Source organism: Neomonachus schauinslandi, chromosome 1, assembly GCF_002201575.2.
Source record: "Neomonachus schauinslandi chromosome 1, ASM220157v2, whole genome shotgun sequence".
In the NCBI taxonomy this organism is placed as follows: domain Eukaryota; kingdom Metazoa; phylum Chordata; class Mammalia; order Carnivora; family Phocidae; genus Neomonachus; species Neomonachus schauinslandi.
The window spans coordinates 47,878,199-47,897,250 of NC_058403.1; positions in this window are offsets into that span (position 1 = coordinate 47,878,199).

Sequence of the window (19,052 nt, forward strand, 5' to 3'; positions counted from 1 at the left end):
GTTTCCACTGCCTCTCCAGGGCTTTGGAGTGATGCTTTTTTTTTTTTTTTTTTAAAGATTTTATTTATTTACTATTAGAACAAGTAGAAGGAGAGGCAGAAGGAGAAGCAGACTCCCCGCTTGAAGCAAGAAGCCTGATGCAAGACTTTGATTCCAGAACCCGTGGGATCATGACATGAGCTGAAGGCAGACGCTTAACTGACTGAGCCACCCAGACAGCCCTGGGTGGCTCCCTGAACAACCATCATTTTATTAAATACCAATTGACTGACATTTCCTGGCTTCAGGTATTAAGTTTCAGATTGATACATTGGGGTGTAACAAGAATATTTGGTAAGCCTTTACATATCCATATTACATGCCAGAGATGACTCTGTTTCTGAGCCCTATTAAAGGAAAAAGCAATTACTGAGAGAAGTACAGGGAAATTAACACCTGCATCCCCGCCCCCCCCCATTTGAGAGAGAGAGAGAGGAGAGAGAACGAGTGGAGGGAGGGGCAGAGGGGGAAGGAGAGGGGGAGAGAGAATCTCTCAAGCGGACTCCACACTGAGCTGGGAGCCCCACACAGGGCTGGATCTCTCACAACACTAAGATCAGGACCTGAGCCACCCAGGCACCCCTCATATTTTGCTTTAATAATAGTCTCCATTAAATGAGAGGAAGTCAGGAAGAAGGATCTTCTGTTAAAGTTTTAAGGACCTTCTGGTGTTTAGCTCTAGATGCCCATTCCTACTGGAGAATCAGACATTTCCAGTCTAATTATAAAGCTAGATTTTAACACTGCAGAGGGTGGGGGGTTGGGAAGCAGTACAGGGATTACAGTTGTAAGTGTCCCAAAAGGAAAAGGAGTCACAGTGAAACCAAATGTCATAGGCAAAATCCTTTCAGTGTTATGCAATAGTTCACATTCTCTGTTTAAATTCACCCCACTCTATCCCCTGCCCCTGCCCGCGTGAAAATAACATGATCTTATTATAGAACCACTGCTTTATTTATGTCTCAGAGTATCCTTTGTCATTGAAGGCACATGATAGCGATACTACTTTTTGATTGCCATGGTTTGAAAAGCTGTGTTGTAGGAAGTATCAACTCCCCTCCCCCTTCTTGAAAACCTGCAGAAGAAAAGCTAAATAAAAGAGAAGGCAAGGGGCGCGTGGATGGCTCAGCCGTTAAGCTTCTTCTGCCTTTGGCTCAGGTCATGGTCTCGGGGTCCTGGGATAGAGCCCCGCATGGGGCTCCCTGCTCGGTGGGAAGCCTACTTCTCCCTCTCCCACTCCTTCTGCTTGTACTCTTTCTCCCTGTCTCTCTCTCTGTCAAATAAATAAATAAAGTCTGAAAAAAGAAGAAGAAGAGAAGGTGAATCAAATGAGGGAGAAACGCTAACGCCCGGTGTGGATTTATTGAGATTTTAAAAAGGCATCCCTAAGAAAAATGTTTTGTTTTTAGATTTGTTTCTGATTCTTCTGCGGGATTCCAGTCCAGGTCTTGGAGCCGGCCCTCGAGGGGAATGTCCGGGACTCGGGTCGGTACCTTTTTGGCTTGGGAATTTCCAATATGCAGAAAAAAAATCCACAAACCTAGGCCTTGTTGCCCCCTCCCCGCCTCCTCCGCCCGTCCTCCGTGCCCACGCAATCCCTTTCGAGCGGCCGCTTGATTGTATTCTGTATTTTAGAAAATAGGTCCTTAGCTTCCCCCGCCCCCATGCTCTCTAGAGAGCTGAACAGAAAGCGAACGCTATAAAAGGGGACAGGGAGAGGGGCTGGCCTCTTCTTGCCACGAGGTCAGACGCCGAGTTTTAGAGAAAAAGGCTGCTTAACTGCTGCTGCTTATCATGTAACCTCAAAAGGAAACTGATCATCTTTCTCATGCTCTCACGTACTTGGGTTTATTATCGCTGATTACAGCTGGAAACAATTGATTTGCCTTTACGTATTTCTATGACTTGGCTCTTCAAACACAAAGGTATATTTTTATTATTTGATATTTAGTATGAAAAAGTATCTTAAATGCTAAGCTTCTCCCCCCATATTCAGATTCTTTTGAAATCACTCTCTGATATTTGGGTGATCATACTTGTTTGGGGGCAAAATATTGAGGGGCAGTTTTTTGGGGAAATAAACTGGGATATTAGCTTGGTAATAGCTTGGTAATAGCCATGAATCGCATCTGTTTGGTAATAGCTTGGTAATAGCCATGAATCGCATCTGTTTGCTTTGAAAGATCAGGAAGGACTAAGATGCTGATGGAGGAGGTGGATAGAATGCCTGATGGAAGTACCATAAATCTCATATAACAATTTATCTTTAGTCTGTGATGTAGAACTATGATACTCCAAGGCAGAAATCTCCCGGGTTTGAGTGTGGATTTAGAGGTATACTTTCTCACTCATTTAATGCCCTCATTAATTCTTATGTTACCCCTGTAAAATTAAAGACAAGTATTACAAGACAATTTTATGAATGAGGGAACCCCTGAAATTTGATGACATGGCTGGACCCCCAGATTTATGACAATCTGTATAAAGTATTTGAAGGAATTCTGTGTGAATAAAAATACATTTCTAGGTAGGGTGGATTAGAGATTCCACAGGGATTAGTGGATTTGTAAACTGGCTGTCAAGGGGAGGGTGTGTCCCAAAGAGGATGACATTCATTATGTACATTTTAAGCGCTTGGTGCTTATAAATTCCCCCACTTTAAATCTGCCATCTAAAGAAATATATTATCTGGGCAGGTGACATTTTTTTTTTTTTTTTGCTTTAGATAGTAGTTTGTTTAGACAGTAAAAGGAGAGAAACATTTGCAAAGCTTATTCACTACCCTCAATAATCTCTGATAGAGGAGTGGATCAACCAAACAGATCATCTAAACATGAAGAGAATCCTGAAGTGTCTTTATTTGGTTTCAGGATACAGTGTATGATCTCCATTTTGCTTACGTTAAAGACACAGTTGGGCAGGGTACAGGTGAAGAGCCCTGGGGCCACAGAAGTGTCAGTCTGGGATGAGTAGCACAAGAAATCAGTGCACAGCACATATAACGTTAGATGTTAGGCAGCATCCTTTCCAGCCCAGAGGTGGTGACCATGGTCAGCATAATTTAGCTGCCCAGATGCAGACTCTTCCTTACTGAGGAAAGGATGCAAACCTTTCTCCTTTTACTTTGGCTGGAAGAAGTCCTGCTCTCAGAAAACCAAAGAAACCCTCTCAGAAGTTAAAGAGCCTGCTAATGAGGGAGTGAATTGTTCCTGAGAAAATCATTTCCCTTTGGCTTATAGCTGACTGATCTGGTGGCTTCTTGATTTCTCTCCCCCAGGTTAACAGGAAGATCAGGAGGCTGAACTTGGCCTGATGCTGAACGCCTGAGGGTGAGAAAGGCAGATAATTCTAACCAAGTGGGGTGTAAATGTTACCTTGACCTTGGCTGATGTAGTCAAAATGGGCAGTGGGATGTTTTCTAAAATTTCTAAGATTCTTGGATCTCTTAAATCAATTTTTGAAGTTGCCTCAGTTACTGTGAATTTTCCTTAGGCATTGTATGTGATTTCTTGTGAACTAAGATATTTTGGTGGTTTAGTATGCTTTTAACCAGTTTGAATTTCCACTGTTTTCTATGAGAGGAGAACACATGAATACCTCTGAGGGGGGAATTCAGCTCTCTGCTGACTGGCAGTTTCAGAGTTATGTAATCTTTAACAGACTCCCAGAGAACACCATGCCCCCTCTGGTTTTGGTGAAACCGCTCATTAAAGCTAACATATGTGGTTTCTGATTAAAGCACTTCCTGTTCCTTTAATTTGGGACTGTGAGGTAAAACACTTTCCTTCCAAAGTTAGTAGATGAACATATTTTACTGCTCCTTTGGGGGAGTTAGCAGTAGAGAATTAACATATATTAAACACTTCTTTGGGGAGTTGGCCAGCAAGATCTCATTTAGCCTTCATAGTAGCTTCCGAGGTAGACATAATAAGGCTAATTTCATAGGTGAGGAAATTGAGGCTCAGAGGGATTGAGCAATTGGTTCAAGATCCCCTAGGTGGTAAGTGGCAGAGGATGGATTTGGATCTGAGGGGATTGTCTCTGTAGCTAGTACCCTTGCCACCAGGCCACTGGGATATTAGCAGAGTGCTGTGGGGAGAGGTCAACCTCTTTCCAGGGCTCTGATTTCCCTAGGGTCCTTCCCTTTCTCTAGCTCACACCTGGCTACCCCTACTTCCTGTTCAGATTTAACTGATAAAGCTTTAACTGATAGCTACATAAGCCTTTATATTTTACGAGGACCACAGGAAAATCTTTCATACCTACAAGAGTAGAGCTATCTGGTGGAACTGATGAGAATGATTGGGCTAGTGGATGTGAGGCGCCGTTTTGGACACAACACTTGAGATTAAAAAGAAAGGGAAATCCCACCCTTTGTTACCCTTGCTCCTCACAGGACGGTTCCTTCTGTGCTAGAGAGCTAAGGCTTGAAAGAGCATTGCTAGTCAAAGCTCTGGTGACCGGCCCACTGCCATTGCTTCTGAAGAGGAACTGTGGGCACCTCACAAACCCATTCACCTGCTCTCAACCATCCCTGCTAATGCAGAGCTAGTTAAGTACCTGCGTCACCTTGTTTCAGATGTAGCCCCCAGGATAGAAATCTGCATGTTTTGTATCTGTTGATTCTTTAACAATTTCATATGATCTTTTTCTAGTTTGCATTTCCTATAGGCTCTGTAGTATGAGTGGAGTAATTAATCTACTTGGTTAGAAAATAAAATGCTCTGATGAGTTAAGGAAGAATTTTGATAGCTGTCTTTTTTTTTTTTTTTTAAAGATTTTGTTTATTTTTATTTATTTGACAGAGAGAGAGAAACAGCATGAGAGGGGATAGGGTCAGAGGGAGAAGCAGGCTCCCCGCTGAGCTGGGAGCCAGATGTGGGACTCGATCCCGGGACTCCGGGATCATGACCTGAGCCGAAGGCAGTCGCTTAACCAACTGAGCCACCCAGGCGCCCGATAGCTGTCTTTTAAAGCAGTTCTTCTCAAACTTTAATATGCATGAGAATTATCTGGAGATCTTGTTGAACTACAGATTCTGTGTTAGTAGGGCTAAGGCGGAGCTTATCATTCTGCATATTTAATAAGTTCCCATGTGATAATAGGCTGGCCCAAGGTCCACACTTTGAGTAGCAAAATTTTAAGGCTCCTTAAATTCTAGTTCACAAGAACAATTATGGAGCTTTTCTTTAAGATCTGTATATGTCATTGTACCATGTAGAAAAGTAAATTCTGCCATGGTTATGTTAAACAGCAGTGGTAGTGCTATATTATTTACATGATACCAAATATCTGAATTAAACTTTTCAAAATTTTGTCAGTCACCTGAGTGTTGTATCAATACAATCTCAACTTCCAGATGTTTGAAGACACTAAGAACAACTTTCTCACTTTTTGTTCAGAAGTTTAGTAGTGTGCAGAAACTTAATATTGGCGTAAGACTTTTCGACACATTTTAGCATCAGTTAGTATGTGTGCATCCCTAGTCCTGTGATTATTTCAGTCAAATTTGCTATTTGTCATGGCACACCCATTTTTTAGAGTGGGTAATATAGTAAATCATGCCTTCTCCAAGAGGGCAAAATTGGTTCTTGGGGGAGGGAAATATCTTAGATATTACAGTGGTTTGTGGCCTTGTAAAGGACCGTAATAGTACATAAACAGATATAGAGTTTATCTGTGGTTTTAAGCTTTCATCAGGGGACAATTAGGGAAGAAATGTCTGAAAAGTCTCCTTATGCAGTGTGATAATGAGAACAAGGTTGGACACACAACTGTAAATGCTCTACGTATACTTATTCAGTTGAGGTCACAGAGATTTTTGTCCTGGCTTGTTCTCTCTTTGTGTTTTGCTTTTGTCTGCATCATTGCCAGTTTTTTAAAGTATCTGCTTCCAGAAGAGGGATGATTTCTGATGTTTTTTTCCTCCCCATATTTCTTGATTTCAGGAATATTTTCTTCTACTATATCCTTAAATATTTTTAATATTTTAAGAAATTGTGATAAAATATATGTGACATAAAATTTACCATCTTAAGTATTTTTGAGTGTATAGAACGGGGGCATTAAGTACATTCACATTGTGGTGCAGCATCACTACTATTCATCTTCAGAAATTTTTCATCTTCTCAAACTGAAAATCCACATCTACTGAACAATAACTCCCGGCTCCCCTATCCCCCAGCCCTTGGCAACCACCATTCTACTTTCTGTCTCTATGAAGTTGACAGTTCTAGGTGCTTCATGTAGGTGGAATAATACAGTAGACAGTATTTATCTTTTGTGACTGGCTTATTTCACTTAGCATAATGTCTTCAAAGTTCATCCATGTTATAGCATGTGTCAAAAATTCCTTCTTTTATAAGGCTGAATAATATTCCATTGTATGTATATACTCCATTTTGTTTATCCATTCATCCCTCAATGGCCAGTTGGCTTGCTTTTACCTTTTGGCTCTTAGGAATAATGTTGCTGTGAACATGGGTGTATAAGAATCTGTTTGAGTTCCGCTTTCAATTCTTTTGGGTGATGCCTAGAAGTGGAATTGCTAGATCATACAGTAATTCTATGTTTAATATTTTGAGGAGCTGCTATACTGTTTTCTATAGCACCATGATGATTGCTTTTTAAGTCATTTTGTGCAGTGTTTGGTGGAGGGCAGTGAAAAAAAGTTTGTACCGTGAATATATGACAGAAAATGATAGGAAATTCAGAATAAATCATCTGCAGAATGATTCAGCACCACAACTCTTAAAACGAATCAGCCTCACCCTTACCTGTCTACATATTACAAGGTACACACTTACAAACAAATGCACGGCTGGGAATAACTCCTATGAGAATCACTGAGGTAATGCACTTAGATTCCATATGGGTCAGATCCTTTTGCAAATGTGCGCCCCTTGCTATGGATTCCTATATTTAAAAGAAACCTAAGAGACTTGTGGGAGGTTCAAGGATCAGAGCTACAGAGGTGATCCACAGATGTGAATGAAGATGAACTGAACTGAAAACACCTTGAGAATGGGAATTGTGTGACTTCAGTTTTCACTCTCCTCTTCCTCTCGTCCACCCCCGCCCCTCCCTCTGCAGAGTACGCACACGGTCACTCCATGAGTTTTGGTTGAACACAGAATGGGGAAAAAAATCCGAATAACCCAGAGTGGAAAAAAAAGAATTTTTAATTATTTTTGAATCTGTGAAAACCTATTTTGAAGACTGTAAGAAGTTTCTATTTCATACCTTTGCAAAGGGTAAAGGAGGGGGGTTTAATTAGGGAAGACAAGGGTTGGAGGAAACCAAAAATGATCACTGGGCAAGACTGCTGAATTTATACTTGGCATCTCTAGTAACGTGATAGATGAACTGGAACTATCTGAAGGTGGCAGACACTGATATATCACAGAGCTTCCCAGTCCCGCTGCTCTGTGCTAACGCTTCATATCTTTTAAACAGGCAATGAAAACAGTTTTGTTTATCTGTGGCGTTGAACACCATCCAGCGTTAAGAAAGGGTTCTTAGATACAACACTAATGTCAAAATCTAGGGATGGTGCCAGATTGCAGCCAGAACAAAGTGCTTGTAGCAAATAGGAAGGGAAATGTATGGTGATAATAATATTGAAGGACATGCTCCCCCCATCTCATACCTCACTTATGTTTGTCAGTTATCCAGATTTCATCTCCTTTGTTCATTTTGGGAGGCCTCTTTTAAAACGCAAATAGCCTTTGGGAAAGATTTCTGTTTATGTCTCAGTGTGAATTAATTTTGAAATGGCTTCTTGAAGTTTTACTGGAAGGGAAGGGCATGGAGACTGCCCTGATCAGACTGCAGATAAGGGGTGAGAGGCAGTGGTAGCTGCACACGGAGTGGAATGTAGAGGTTAAAATCAAACTCGAGGCCTCCTGTACTCTCCTTCCCCTGGCTTCCATATCTTTGTTCATGGTGCTACCACTCTATCAGTCTTTCAGGAGTTGGAGTTACTTCTGGCTCTCTCCTATCTTTCTGTGTTCAGTCTGTTGCCAGTCCCATAGAGTATATGTCTGAAATATTTCTAAACAATTCCCCACTTTCTATTCCCATAGGCACCACTCTCATTCCATCCTTTAGGACCAGTCACTACTGTAGACTGTCATGATCACCTACATTCAGCTGCTGCTTCGTCCTTCCTAAGCATGGCTTTGGTCATGCTTTTCCCAGTTCAAAAATCCTGAATGGTTCCCTGCGGGTTATGACATGAACTCCAACATTTTCAGTGGCATCAAGACTCTATAGTCAAGTCCAAACTTGACTCCATGATTCCCTTCTATATTCTCTTCAAGTTTGGCTGGTGGTCCAAAGAGGCCAGAATGCTTAACAAGCAAGTATTGATGGAGCTTTGAAAAATGGATAATAATTGTAACTATCATCATTGAATGTATACTGTATGCTGGGAGTGGTGCTACGCATATCATGTACACTACCTCATTTAACATACATACTAACTGAATGCAGTTAATGTTTCCATTTTATGGATGAGAAAACAGAGTCTTAGAGAAATTAATTAAAGCTACATGATTGTTAAGTGAATGGAGCTGGGATTTGAACCCAGGCTTGTCTGACTTCAAAACCCTATGCTTTTAAGCAACGGATGAAGAAAATCAGGCAGTAATTCTAGCTTGGATAAAAGTTAGGGACAAGAGGGGCACCTGGGTGGCTCAGTCAGTTAATTATCCAACTCTTGATTTCGGCTCAGGTCGTGATCTCAGGGTTGTGAGATCGAGCCCTGTGTCGGGCTCCCCACCGTGTGTGGAGCCTCCTTAAGATTCTCTCTCTCCCTCTGCCCCTCCCCCGCCAAATAGTTAGGGACAAGAATTAGTGTGCTGTTTTCCAGGATCACTCATAAGGACTGCACGTTGAGTAGTACATGGAAGTATGATGGGATAGTGCATTAGTTTGCTAGGGCTGCCGTAGCACCACACCACCGACACATATAAACTGGGACATTAGTGTCTAAATCAAACTGCTAAAATCACACAAGATAATGTACAATATATGCGAAGTATTAGACACATCCTAGACACTTAATAGGTTTTAGTTCCTTTCCCGCTCCTATAATTATTGTAGCCACTGAGTAAATCTCCACCTATTTGTGTGTGTATGGTTGGGAGGGAAAGATTACATATTGGACAAAAACCTGTCTAGTTATAACTTGTGTCTCTATAGCATTTTCCCTCCAGAGCACTTTCACATTTATGCAGACTGGTTAGGAAGGAGCCCAGTGTATTAAAAAAATAATAATAATTGTATGGGGCACCTGGCCGGCTCAGTTGGGAGGGCATGAGACTTGATCTCGGGGTTGTGAGTTTGAGTCCTATGTTGGGTGTAGAGATTACTTAAAAATAAATAAACTTAAAAAATCATAATGGTAGAATTTGTAGATCAGAAAACTATTTAAACAATTACTAAAGATGCACTAAATTGGCCATGAGGTTTAGTAAACAGGTTCTCCTTTTAACATCTTTCCATGTTTCTCTAACAAGCATGCTCAAATTTCATCTCTTAACTTCATTCTGGATTTTACAGACTTGTCCTGTTGCCCCGCAGAGTACCCACTTCCCATCAGCCTGTATTTTCCTTTACAGTTTAAAAGTTCCATTAAATTCTAGCAAGCAGGGTCTGGGGGAACCGAAAAAAAAAAAAAGAAAGAAAGAAGGAAAAAAAGAAAAACAAACAAACAATCCTGCAATAAAGAGTGGAGGATAAATAGAAACCAGTCATCTTTTAGTTTCATGTGTTCTGTTCACTTTAACTCTCAGAATGCCTGGCCAGTGATTCTCAGCCCTCTACTTCCCCAGGCACACCTGAGGGATGTGGCACGCTCCCATCAGTAAGGTGCTCTCTGGCCACTACTGTCTTCAAACTGGGGTCGTGTGGTCCTTGGAAACATTTCCTCGGTGTTTCGGAATAGTCCTGTAAGGAGGAGTTCCGTCTGTTTGCGAACTATTGCTTTAAATTGCTTCACCCCATAATTCTCGTGCCATCTGTACCGCTCATACTCTCCGAAAAAGAGGGGCTAGATTAAACAACTGTCTTCACCTGTATGAAATACAAACAGTTCAGAGTTTTCTTTCATTATGATTCCTTAGAGAAAAGAAGGAGGGCGGACTTGGTCTAAATGCCTGTGCTACCTATAGCTGTATTTCATGAGACATCATAGCATAACCAGCAGGCCTCCTGGAGAAAATTACAAAGAAAGTGATAAGCGTAGGTTTGTATGGACAGTTGGCACTCACACAGGTACAAGGATATAGGTGTCTTTAAGTACAGGTGTGGTGAGTAAAAGGAAAAGAGACCTGATAGAAACCAACGACACCACAAATAACCTGCCATGAAAATTAGAAAAGAAAAAAAAATAGGTACAGACAGATTATCTGATAAGAGCAACAGATGGCTGAAATGCCTGGATTTTTAAAGAAAGTCACATTTACCTTCTCAAAAATAAGTACTGTTGCAGAGAAGGGATTAGGTGCTCTTGATTTGGGGAAAGCACAACTTAAGGAAAAACACAAACAGAAACAAAAATAAGTTTTTAGGTTGTATATTTCAAGATTCTCAAGTATATGTCTATGTGTTCATTCATCCAAAGGTATTTGTTAAAGAACAAAATTTTATTTTAAGAAAGGATAAAAAGACAATAGTCAGCAATCTATTATCAAATTAAATTCTATTGATCATAAAAATTAATCTTTTTATATGTTAACTCAGTAAATATTTACTGAGCACCTACAATGTTCTGGACCTTCTTCCAGAGTACTGAACAAAGACAGTCTATGCCCTCATGGAGCTTACATTCCCCTGGGAAAAGACAGACAACAACCAAATAGCTATATAAATATAATGCCAGGTGGTAATACTGTGCTATGAAGACAAACAAAGCAAAGCAAAGGGAGAAAGCCAGAGGTGCTACTTTAGCTAGAGAGGTCTTGGAAAACTATCTCCCAAACCCTAGGTGACAGCAAAGCAGTTTGAGAACTGAGAGTTTTTGTCTCCTATGTTTTTTGAACTCTTAAGCAAGCTTCCCCACTCCCATAGATTCAACTCTGACCTGTATAAAGAGTCCAAATTCCTTTTTTTAATATAAAGATTTTATTTGTTTGACTGGGAGAGAGAGAGAGCAAGAGAACACAAGCCGGGGGAGCAGTGGAAGGAGAGGGAGAAGCAGACTCCCTGCTGAGCAGGGAGCCCTACGCGGGGCTCGATCCCAGGACTCTGGGATCATGACCTGAGCCGAAGGCAGACGCTTAACTTGTCTGAGCCACCCAGGTGCCCCAAGAGTCCAGATCCCTATCTCCAGCTCTGACCTTTTCTCTGAGTTCTAATTCCATGTTGCCAAGTGTATAATCAAGAGGTCTAAAACCAATCTTGCCATATTCTCCCTTTGCTCCTCCACCCCCACTAAAAGATTATCTTCATTTTTTTTTTCTAGAAATCTCTAGAGGACTTAAAGATTTGACTCTTTCAGCACCTTTATTCCACTGTAGAAAAGACCTAATAGTTCCTTGTCCAAAATGCTTCCATCTACCCCACGGGTCCTCAGTCTCATTACTGTCACATTTAAGAGCAGCTGGAGGGGTGCCTGGGTGGCACAGTCAGTTAAGTGTCTGACTCTTGGTTTTGGCTCATTAGCTCAGGTTGTGATCATAGGGTCGTGAGATTGAGCCCCGCGTCCGGCTCCATGCTCAGCATGGAGTCCGCTTGAGATTCTCTCTTTCTCTCCCTCTGCCCCTCCAGCTTATGCGCTCTCTCTCAAATAAATAAATCTAAAAAACAAAAAACAAACAAACAAAAAAACAGCTGGAAGTTTGTTTAGGAAAGCCATGACATCCATGTTTTTCCCTGTTCGACCACAACTGGACCCCATGACCTCCCATATCATAACTAAAGTCCTTTGCCTGGTTTTCAGAACCTCTAAAATCCAGCTACATCAAACCTATTTGTTATGGACTGAATTGTGGGCCCCCCCAAATTCATATGTTGAAACCCTAATCCCTAGTACCTTAAAATGTGACTGTATTTGGATACAGGGCTTTTAAAGAGGTAATTAAGTTAAAATGAGACCCTTAGGGTGTACTCTCATCCAATCTGACTGGTGTCCCTATTAGAAGAGGAAGAGACATCACAGATGAGTGTCTATAGAAAAAGCTGTACGGTGAGGGCACCTGGGTGGCTCAGTTAGTTAAGCATCTTCCTTCGGCTCAGGTCATGATCTCAGGGTCCTGGGATCAAGTCCCATATCAGGCTCCCTGCTCAGCAGAGAGTCTGCTTCTCCCTCTCCCTCTGCTACTTCCCCTGCTTGTGCTCTCTCTGTCAGATAAATAAATAAAATCTTAAAAAAAAGAAAGAAAAGGCAATACATGGATCTGGTGAGAAAGGCTTCAGGAGAAACCAACCCTGCTGGCACTTTAATCTTCTGGACTTCTGGACTTCCAGCCTCCAGAACTGTGAGAAAATAAATCTTCGTTGTTTAAGCCACCCAGTCAGTAAACTGAGGCTCAGAGATTAAGGGACAAGATTGCACAGCTGATAAGTGCTAGAGCTGAGTCTGCAGGTTTCAAAGCCATGATGCTATAATGCCTCTAAGCACTGTTGCTTAAAGTGGGGGTTGGCAAACTTTTTCTGTAATTTGCCCAATAGTAAATATTTTAGATTTTGTGGACTGAGAGACAAAAGGCAAGATACTATGTAGGCACTTATATAACTATTTAAGTGCAACTACTTAAAAATGCACCATTCAATTAAATGGGTACTAAGTAACAGGTGGTTGGCTACTTACAAGGGATATATGGGCTGGGGGCTTAAGGTGGAGTAGAGGAGACAGAGTCCTAGATGGGTAATTTCAACATAGCTTGAGAGCTATGATGAAGGTCTTTGTGGGAACACAGAAAAGGGGCCATTAAGCCAGACTGAGGGTAAGAGTGAGGGTGGGGAGGAGGAGGGTCAGGGAAGGCTCCAGGGGTGGTGGATGGGAGGTGAGGAAGGGGAGAACATTTCACATACAGCGAAAAGCAGAAGTGAAGTCTCAGAGCTGTGGGAAACTCTGTTTGGTTTGGTATTACTGCAGCTGATGAGGAAGGTGAAGCTTGTGAGGAAGGCAGGGCTTGGACACTTGCCATTCTAAGAAGACTGAACTTGATGCTAAAGATGATAGGGAGCCATTGAAGGATCCATAAATAGGGTAGGGGAATTCTTAGATTTGGTCATAGGTAGGGCATGCTCATGGCAGTCTGGGGGTAGATTTTAAGTGGGCAAGGTTGGTGGGTAAATCATTTGGCTCAGGTGAGAGATGAATGCCTGCCTTGGGTGGTTTAAATAGAAATGGAGAGGAGAGGAAGGTTCCAGAACCAGGTGTCCAACAATTATTAACACAGTCTGGAACTTTAGTTTGAATCATATGATACTGCCTACATTCTATCAATAAAATTTTAAAAAATGTTTACTTATCTACTTTAAAAACTGTATTTTCTAAACCAGAAAAAAATTGGTGGCTCAAATAGCTAAAGCAATCTTGAGAAAGAAGAACAAAACTGGAGGTTATCACAATCCTAGATTTCAAGATATACTACAAAGCTATAGTAATCAAAACAGTATGGTACTGGCACAAAAACAGACACAAAGATCAATGAAATAGAATAGAGAGCCCAGAAATACACCCAGGCCTATATGGTCAGTTAATCTATGACAAAGGAAGCCAGAGTATGCAATGGGGAAAAGACAGTCTTTCAATAAATGGTGTGTATTGGGAAAACTGGACAACTACATGCAAAAGGATGAAATCGGACCACTTGCTTACACCATACAAAAAACTCAAAACGGATTAAAGACCTAAATGTGAGACCTAAAACCTAGGTAGTAATCTCTTGGACATAGGCCATAGCAACATATTTATGGATATATCTCCTGTGACAAGGGAAACAGAAGCAAAAATAAACAGTTGGGACTACACCAAAATAAAAAGCTTTCGCACAGCACAGAAAACCATCAACAAAACAAAAAGGCAACCTAGTGAATGGGAGAAGATATTTGCAAATCATATATCCCATAAGGAGTTAATATCCAAAATATATAAAGAAACTACACAACTCAACACTGAAAATACAAAAAATCCAATTAAAAAAAAATGGGCAGAGGACCTGAATAGACATTTTTCCAAAGAAGACATACAGATGACTAGGAGACATAAGGAAAGATGCTCAGCCTCACTCATCATCAGGGATATGCACATGAAAACCACAATGAGGTATCACCTCACCCCAGGCAGAATGGCCAGTATCAAAAAGACAAGAAATAACAAGTGTTGGCGAGGATGTAGAGTAAAGGGAACCCTCCTGTACTGTTGGTGGGAATGTAAATTAGTGCAGCCACTGTGGAAAATGGTATGGAGGTTTCCTCAAAATATTAAAATAAGAATACCATCTGATTCAGTAATTCCACTACTGAGTATTTACCTAAAGAATATGAAAACACTAATTCAAAAAGATATATGCATTTATTGCAGCATGATTTACAATAGCCAACAAATGGAGGCAGCCCAAATGTCCATCTATGGGTAAATGGATAAAGAGAATGGGGTGTGTGTGTGTGTGTGTGTGTGTGTGTATTGGAATATTACTCGGCCACCAAAAAGAATGAAATCTTGCCATTTGCAACAACATTGATAGAACTAGAGGATATTATGCTAGTGGAATAAATTAGACAGAGAAAGACAAATAGCATATGACTTCACTTATATGTGGAATCTAAAAAACAAAACAAATGAATAAACAAACAAAAAACCAGACCCTTAAATACAGAGGACAAACTGGTGGTTGATGGGGTGGGGGAGGGCAAGTAGGGGGATGGGCAAAATAGATAAAGGGAATTAAGAGGTACAAGCTTCCAGTTATAAAATAAGGCACGGATGAAAAGTACAGCATAAGGAATACAGTCAATAATATTAAATAATGTATGGTGACAGTGACTATACTTATCGTGGAGAGTATTGTGTAATGTATAGAATTGTTGGATCGATATGTTGTACATCTGAAACTAATGTAACATTGTATGTCAATTATACTTCAGTAGCAAATGTAAAAAAATAAAAAAAATTAGAAGAACAGTATTGTTTTACATTTTTGCAAGTCTCTTAATGTCTGGCTTTAGAGAAGATAGATTCTTATACCTGTTTCTGCATTTAATTTGTTGTAATATATTATTTTTGGTTGAAATCTATGAGGAAAATCTGGCCTCATACAGATATGTAATTGGAAAAGGAAGAAATGTTTTAATAGTCTTCAGATAATTGTGGCTACTCTTTAATATTATACCAAATGGTAGTTCAACAAAGGATAAATGCAATATGGAATCTGAAACCATATCAGTGAACTTTTTTGTACTCTTAATACATTAATATCCTTTGGTCTCTCTCCCACCTTGAATGGATCTTTTACCCATGTATGATTTTGTAACATCTTGCACTGTTCATTTGGAAAATACCTGGAAAATATTGAGTTATGTAATTTTTCCAAATAGTACCACACTTCACTATATCATATTAAAAACAAATCACATTTGTTAATAACATATCACCACTGACCTCATCAAAAACATCCTCAAATACTGGGAAGGTATGGGGGCACCTGGCTGGCTCCAGTCGGTGGAGCATGCAACTCGATCTCCGGGTTGTAAATTCAAGCTCCACATTGTGTGTAGAAATTACCTAAAAAAATAAAATCTTAAAGGGGTGCCGGCTGGCTTGGTTGTGTCTGCCTTCGGCCCAGGTCATGATCTCAGGGTCCTGGGATTGAGCCACAGGCCAGGCTCCCTGCTCAGTGGGGAATCTGCTTCTCCCTCTCCCTCTGCCCCAACTCCTGTTCATGCTCTTTCTCTCAAATAAATAAAATCTTAAAAAATATATAAAATAAAAAAAGATACTGGAAAGGTATCAAGCTCAGGGTGTCAGGCAGAAAGTTCCCAAATTAGAATTTTCATTTGAAGGATTGGATTTTATTATTGACAATAAATACTGTCAGTTTTTTCTTGATGTGACGGGCTTACTTCGTTCATTAAAAAAAAAAACAAACAAAAAAACCCTGACAAACATTCAAGTCAGAATAACCACAATTTGTCAGTGAAGTAAATTGGTGTTCCTTGAAAAATCGTGACTAGTTCAACTCACAACTCAAATGGGATTGGAGTAAAACAAATGGCAGTGTTTTATCATTCATTCAGTCTAATGGACCAAGTGCTTTTCCAGACAATCATCATAGAATATTAAAAATATGTATATTTCAAGGGTCAATATTTAATAAAATTAGTAACTGTTACCGTTTCGTCTAGGATCTTCTCAAGTGAAACTGGCTTTTTCTTTTCTTTTCTTTCCTGCTAGTGGGTGGTGGTGATGAATACAATGACTACTGTATCATTTTGTTGCCACTGACCCGATTTGTTTTAAGGCACCTGCAGTTTACCCACCATTCCTTTTGTACCGTCAGTGCAAATGTCAATACAATTGACATTTCCAGGATAAATGATGAGATTCAAGACGATTATTGTACATTTTGAATGTCTCAGCACCTCTTATGTTTGTTTGCAAGCATTCATATAAAAGATCTTTGGTGATTAGCCAGTGCTAATACCTGATGAATACAACCAAAATAGCAAGTCCAGTCTGTAGACCTATCAATTTCTTTTTTTTTTTTTAAGATTATTTATTTATTTATTTGACAGAGAAATAGAGAGAGAGCACCAGTAGGCAGAGCGGCAGGCAGAGGGAGAGGGAGAAACAGGCCCCCCGCCGAGCAGGGAGCCCGATGCCGGACTCTATCCCAGGACTCTGGGATCATGACCTGAGCTGAAGGTAGACGCTCAACCGACTGAGCCACCCAGGCGCCCAGATCTATCCATTTCTAAGGCGAAAGCTCAGTCCTGCAGACAAGATCAGCTTTCATGTGTGCAGTCGAATCTTAATTTGATGAGTTGCTATATTATTGGAAAGGGCAGGGCCATAATTTCTTTTGCTGTGTTTTCATCTAGAAGCCATTTAGCAAAATAAATTCTCCCAGGCTTCATTAATCTCTAACCTATGATGTTCATTTCTTCAGCCAATGCAGTACAATAACTTACCCCGTAAGATATTTCACTGGCTTTTTTCATCTCCAGTTTGAAAGGCTGTACCAAATAATTTCTGGCTTTTGAAAATTTTATTACATCTACATTAAAAAAATCAGAGCCTTTTTTAAAACTTTGAATGATTGACCTCAAAATGGTGTTACAACTTAACTGGCACTATAGGATTCAGAAATGTTTTATCGTATAAGATACAATAAGGTAAATTGTTAACATCTATAAAGCCAAGGGAAAGGTAGCCATCATCATATTTTATTTCTTATTTACAGTTTCTTCCAGTTGTTTTGGAGCAGATTTCTCCTTCCATGAGTCAGGGATCTCTCTGATATGTCATTTTCATATTTTTTCTTATCTTTATAGGTAGATGGAGTAGCTGAGCCTTGAGGAAATGAGTCTTCTGATCTCCATTTTAAAGCAAAAGATCAGGCTCTAGAGTCAGACAGATGAGGATTTTAATCTCTTCACCCAGTGATGAGCAGTGTGACCTTGGGCAAATTCTTAAGGGTTCATTTTTTAAATATAGTTTCTGTCGTCAGGAATCTAGAAGTGGCTTGGGGGAATTCTGGCTCAAGGTTGTTCTTAAGACTACAGTCAAGATGTTGGTCAGTGCAGACATCTGAAAGCCTGACACGGTAGAGGTCTGCTTTCAGAATGGCTCTCTCACATAGCTGTCCAGTGGGTGCTGGCCGTTTGCCTCAGTAGACTTTTCCAGAGTCCTCATAACATGGTAGCTCTCTCTCTGAGAGTGAATGTTCTATCATATTTGATTAGAACAATGGTAGTGTTATATCATTTAACCTTATAGACCAAAATAAGTTTATATTTCAACATGTACATAAAGCAAAATATATTTAGATTTTCTTTTTGTAGTGATGTTAACAAATAAGCATTCTTGACTGTATGCGGGAGGGCTTCTGGGCATTGGGGCTTGTGGTCTTCTCAATATGATTGCTTTGACATTTCATAGAAAACTTTGAAAGTTTATTCTAAAACATTAGTCTTTCACTGACCATATTTATTTATGAGTTCTTCAGAGGCTATGGTTTTGAGCTTGGATTTTTATATACCAAGTGAAACCAGAAATAATTTTGGGGGGAGAATTAATTTTGTAAAAAATATTTGTGCATGAATTTGTTTGAATAGACATTTAAGGCCTTTATTATACATAAAATGTTAGTGGGGAGAAAAAAAATATCCAAATAGATTTTATTGAGAAAGCCCAACATCTCATTTGGAGCATCCTTTAAGTGATTTTGGTTTCTGAAGAACTGCAATTACTGGAGTCTTGTATTTCCTGCGGATACAAAGGAGTTGTTTCCTTTTTATTCTTTTAAAGTTACCGAAATCCAAAAACTGGGAGAAGGGAAAGACAACAAGAAGTTTGGGGGCAATACAATAGTTTTGAGAAAGAAGTAAATATTTACTTTGGAACTCCCAGCAGGGTCTTCTATCATCTATTAATACCGAGTAACAATTTAAGCGCATTGTCTTCCTGTCTCCTTCCTTCCCTCCTGGAACCCTAATATTTTGCTTCTGCTGATTTGCTTGTGATCTGAAGCTGACATCCCTGTTCACCTGGTCATCCAGCCCCCCCCGGCACATCCTGACCGGTGACCCTCTCATTGCTGCCTACATCCAACAGGTCCAGACCTGTGGATTCTGTCTTAGCAATGCTGTCCATCCTCTTCTTTCCATTTACTTTCTCTTCCTCATTGCCTCTGTACCAGGGTCCGGTCAGTTCTCTCCTGGACTATTGCAGTGATTCCTAATGGCCTCTGGGCCCCTCAGTCTTACCCCATCAAAGCTGCTTGCAGGTTAATTTTGCCTGTCCCAAATTCTTTCATGTTCACTCAGTGTTTATTAAAGAC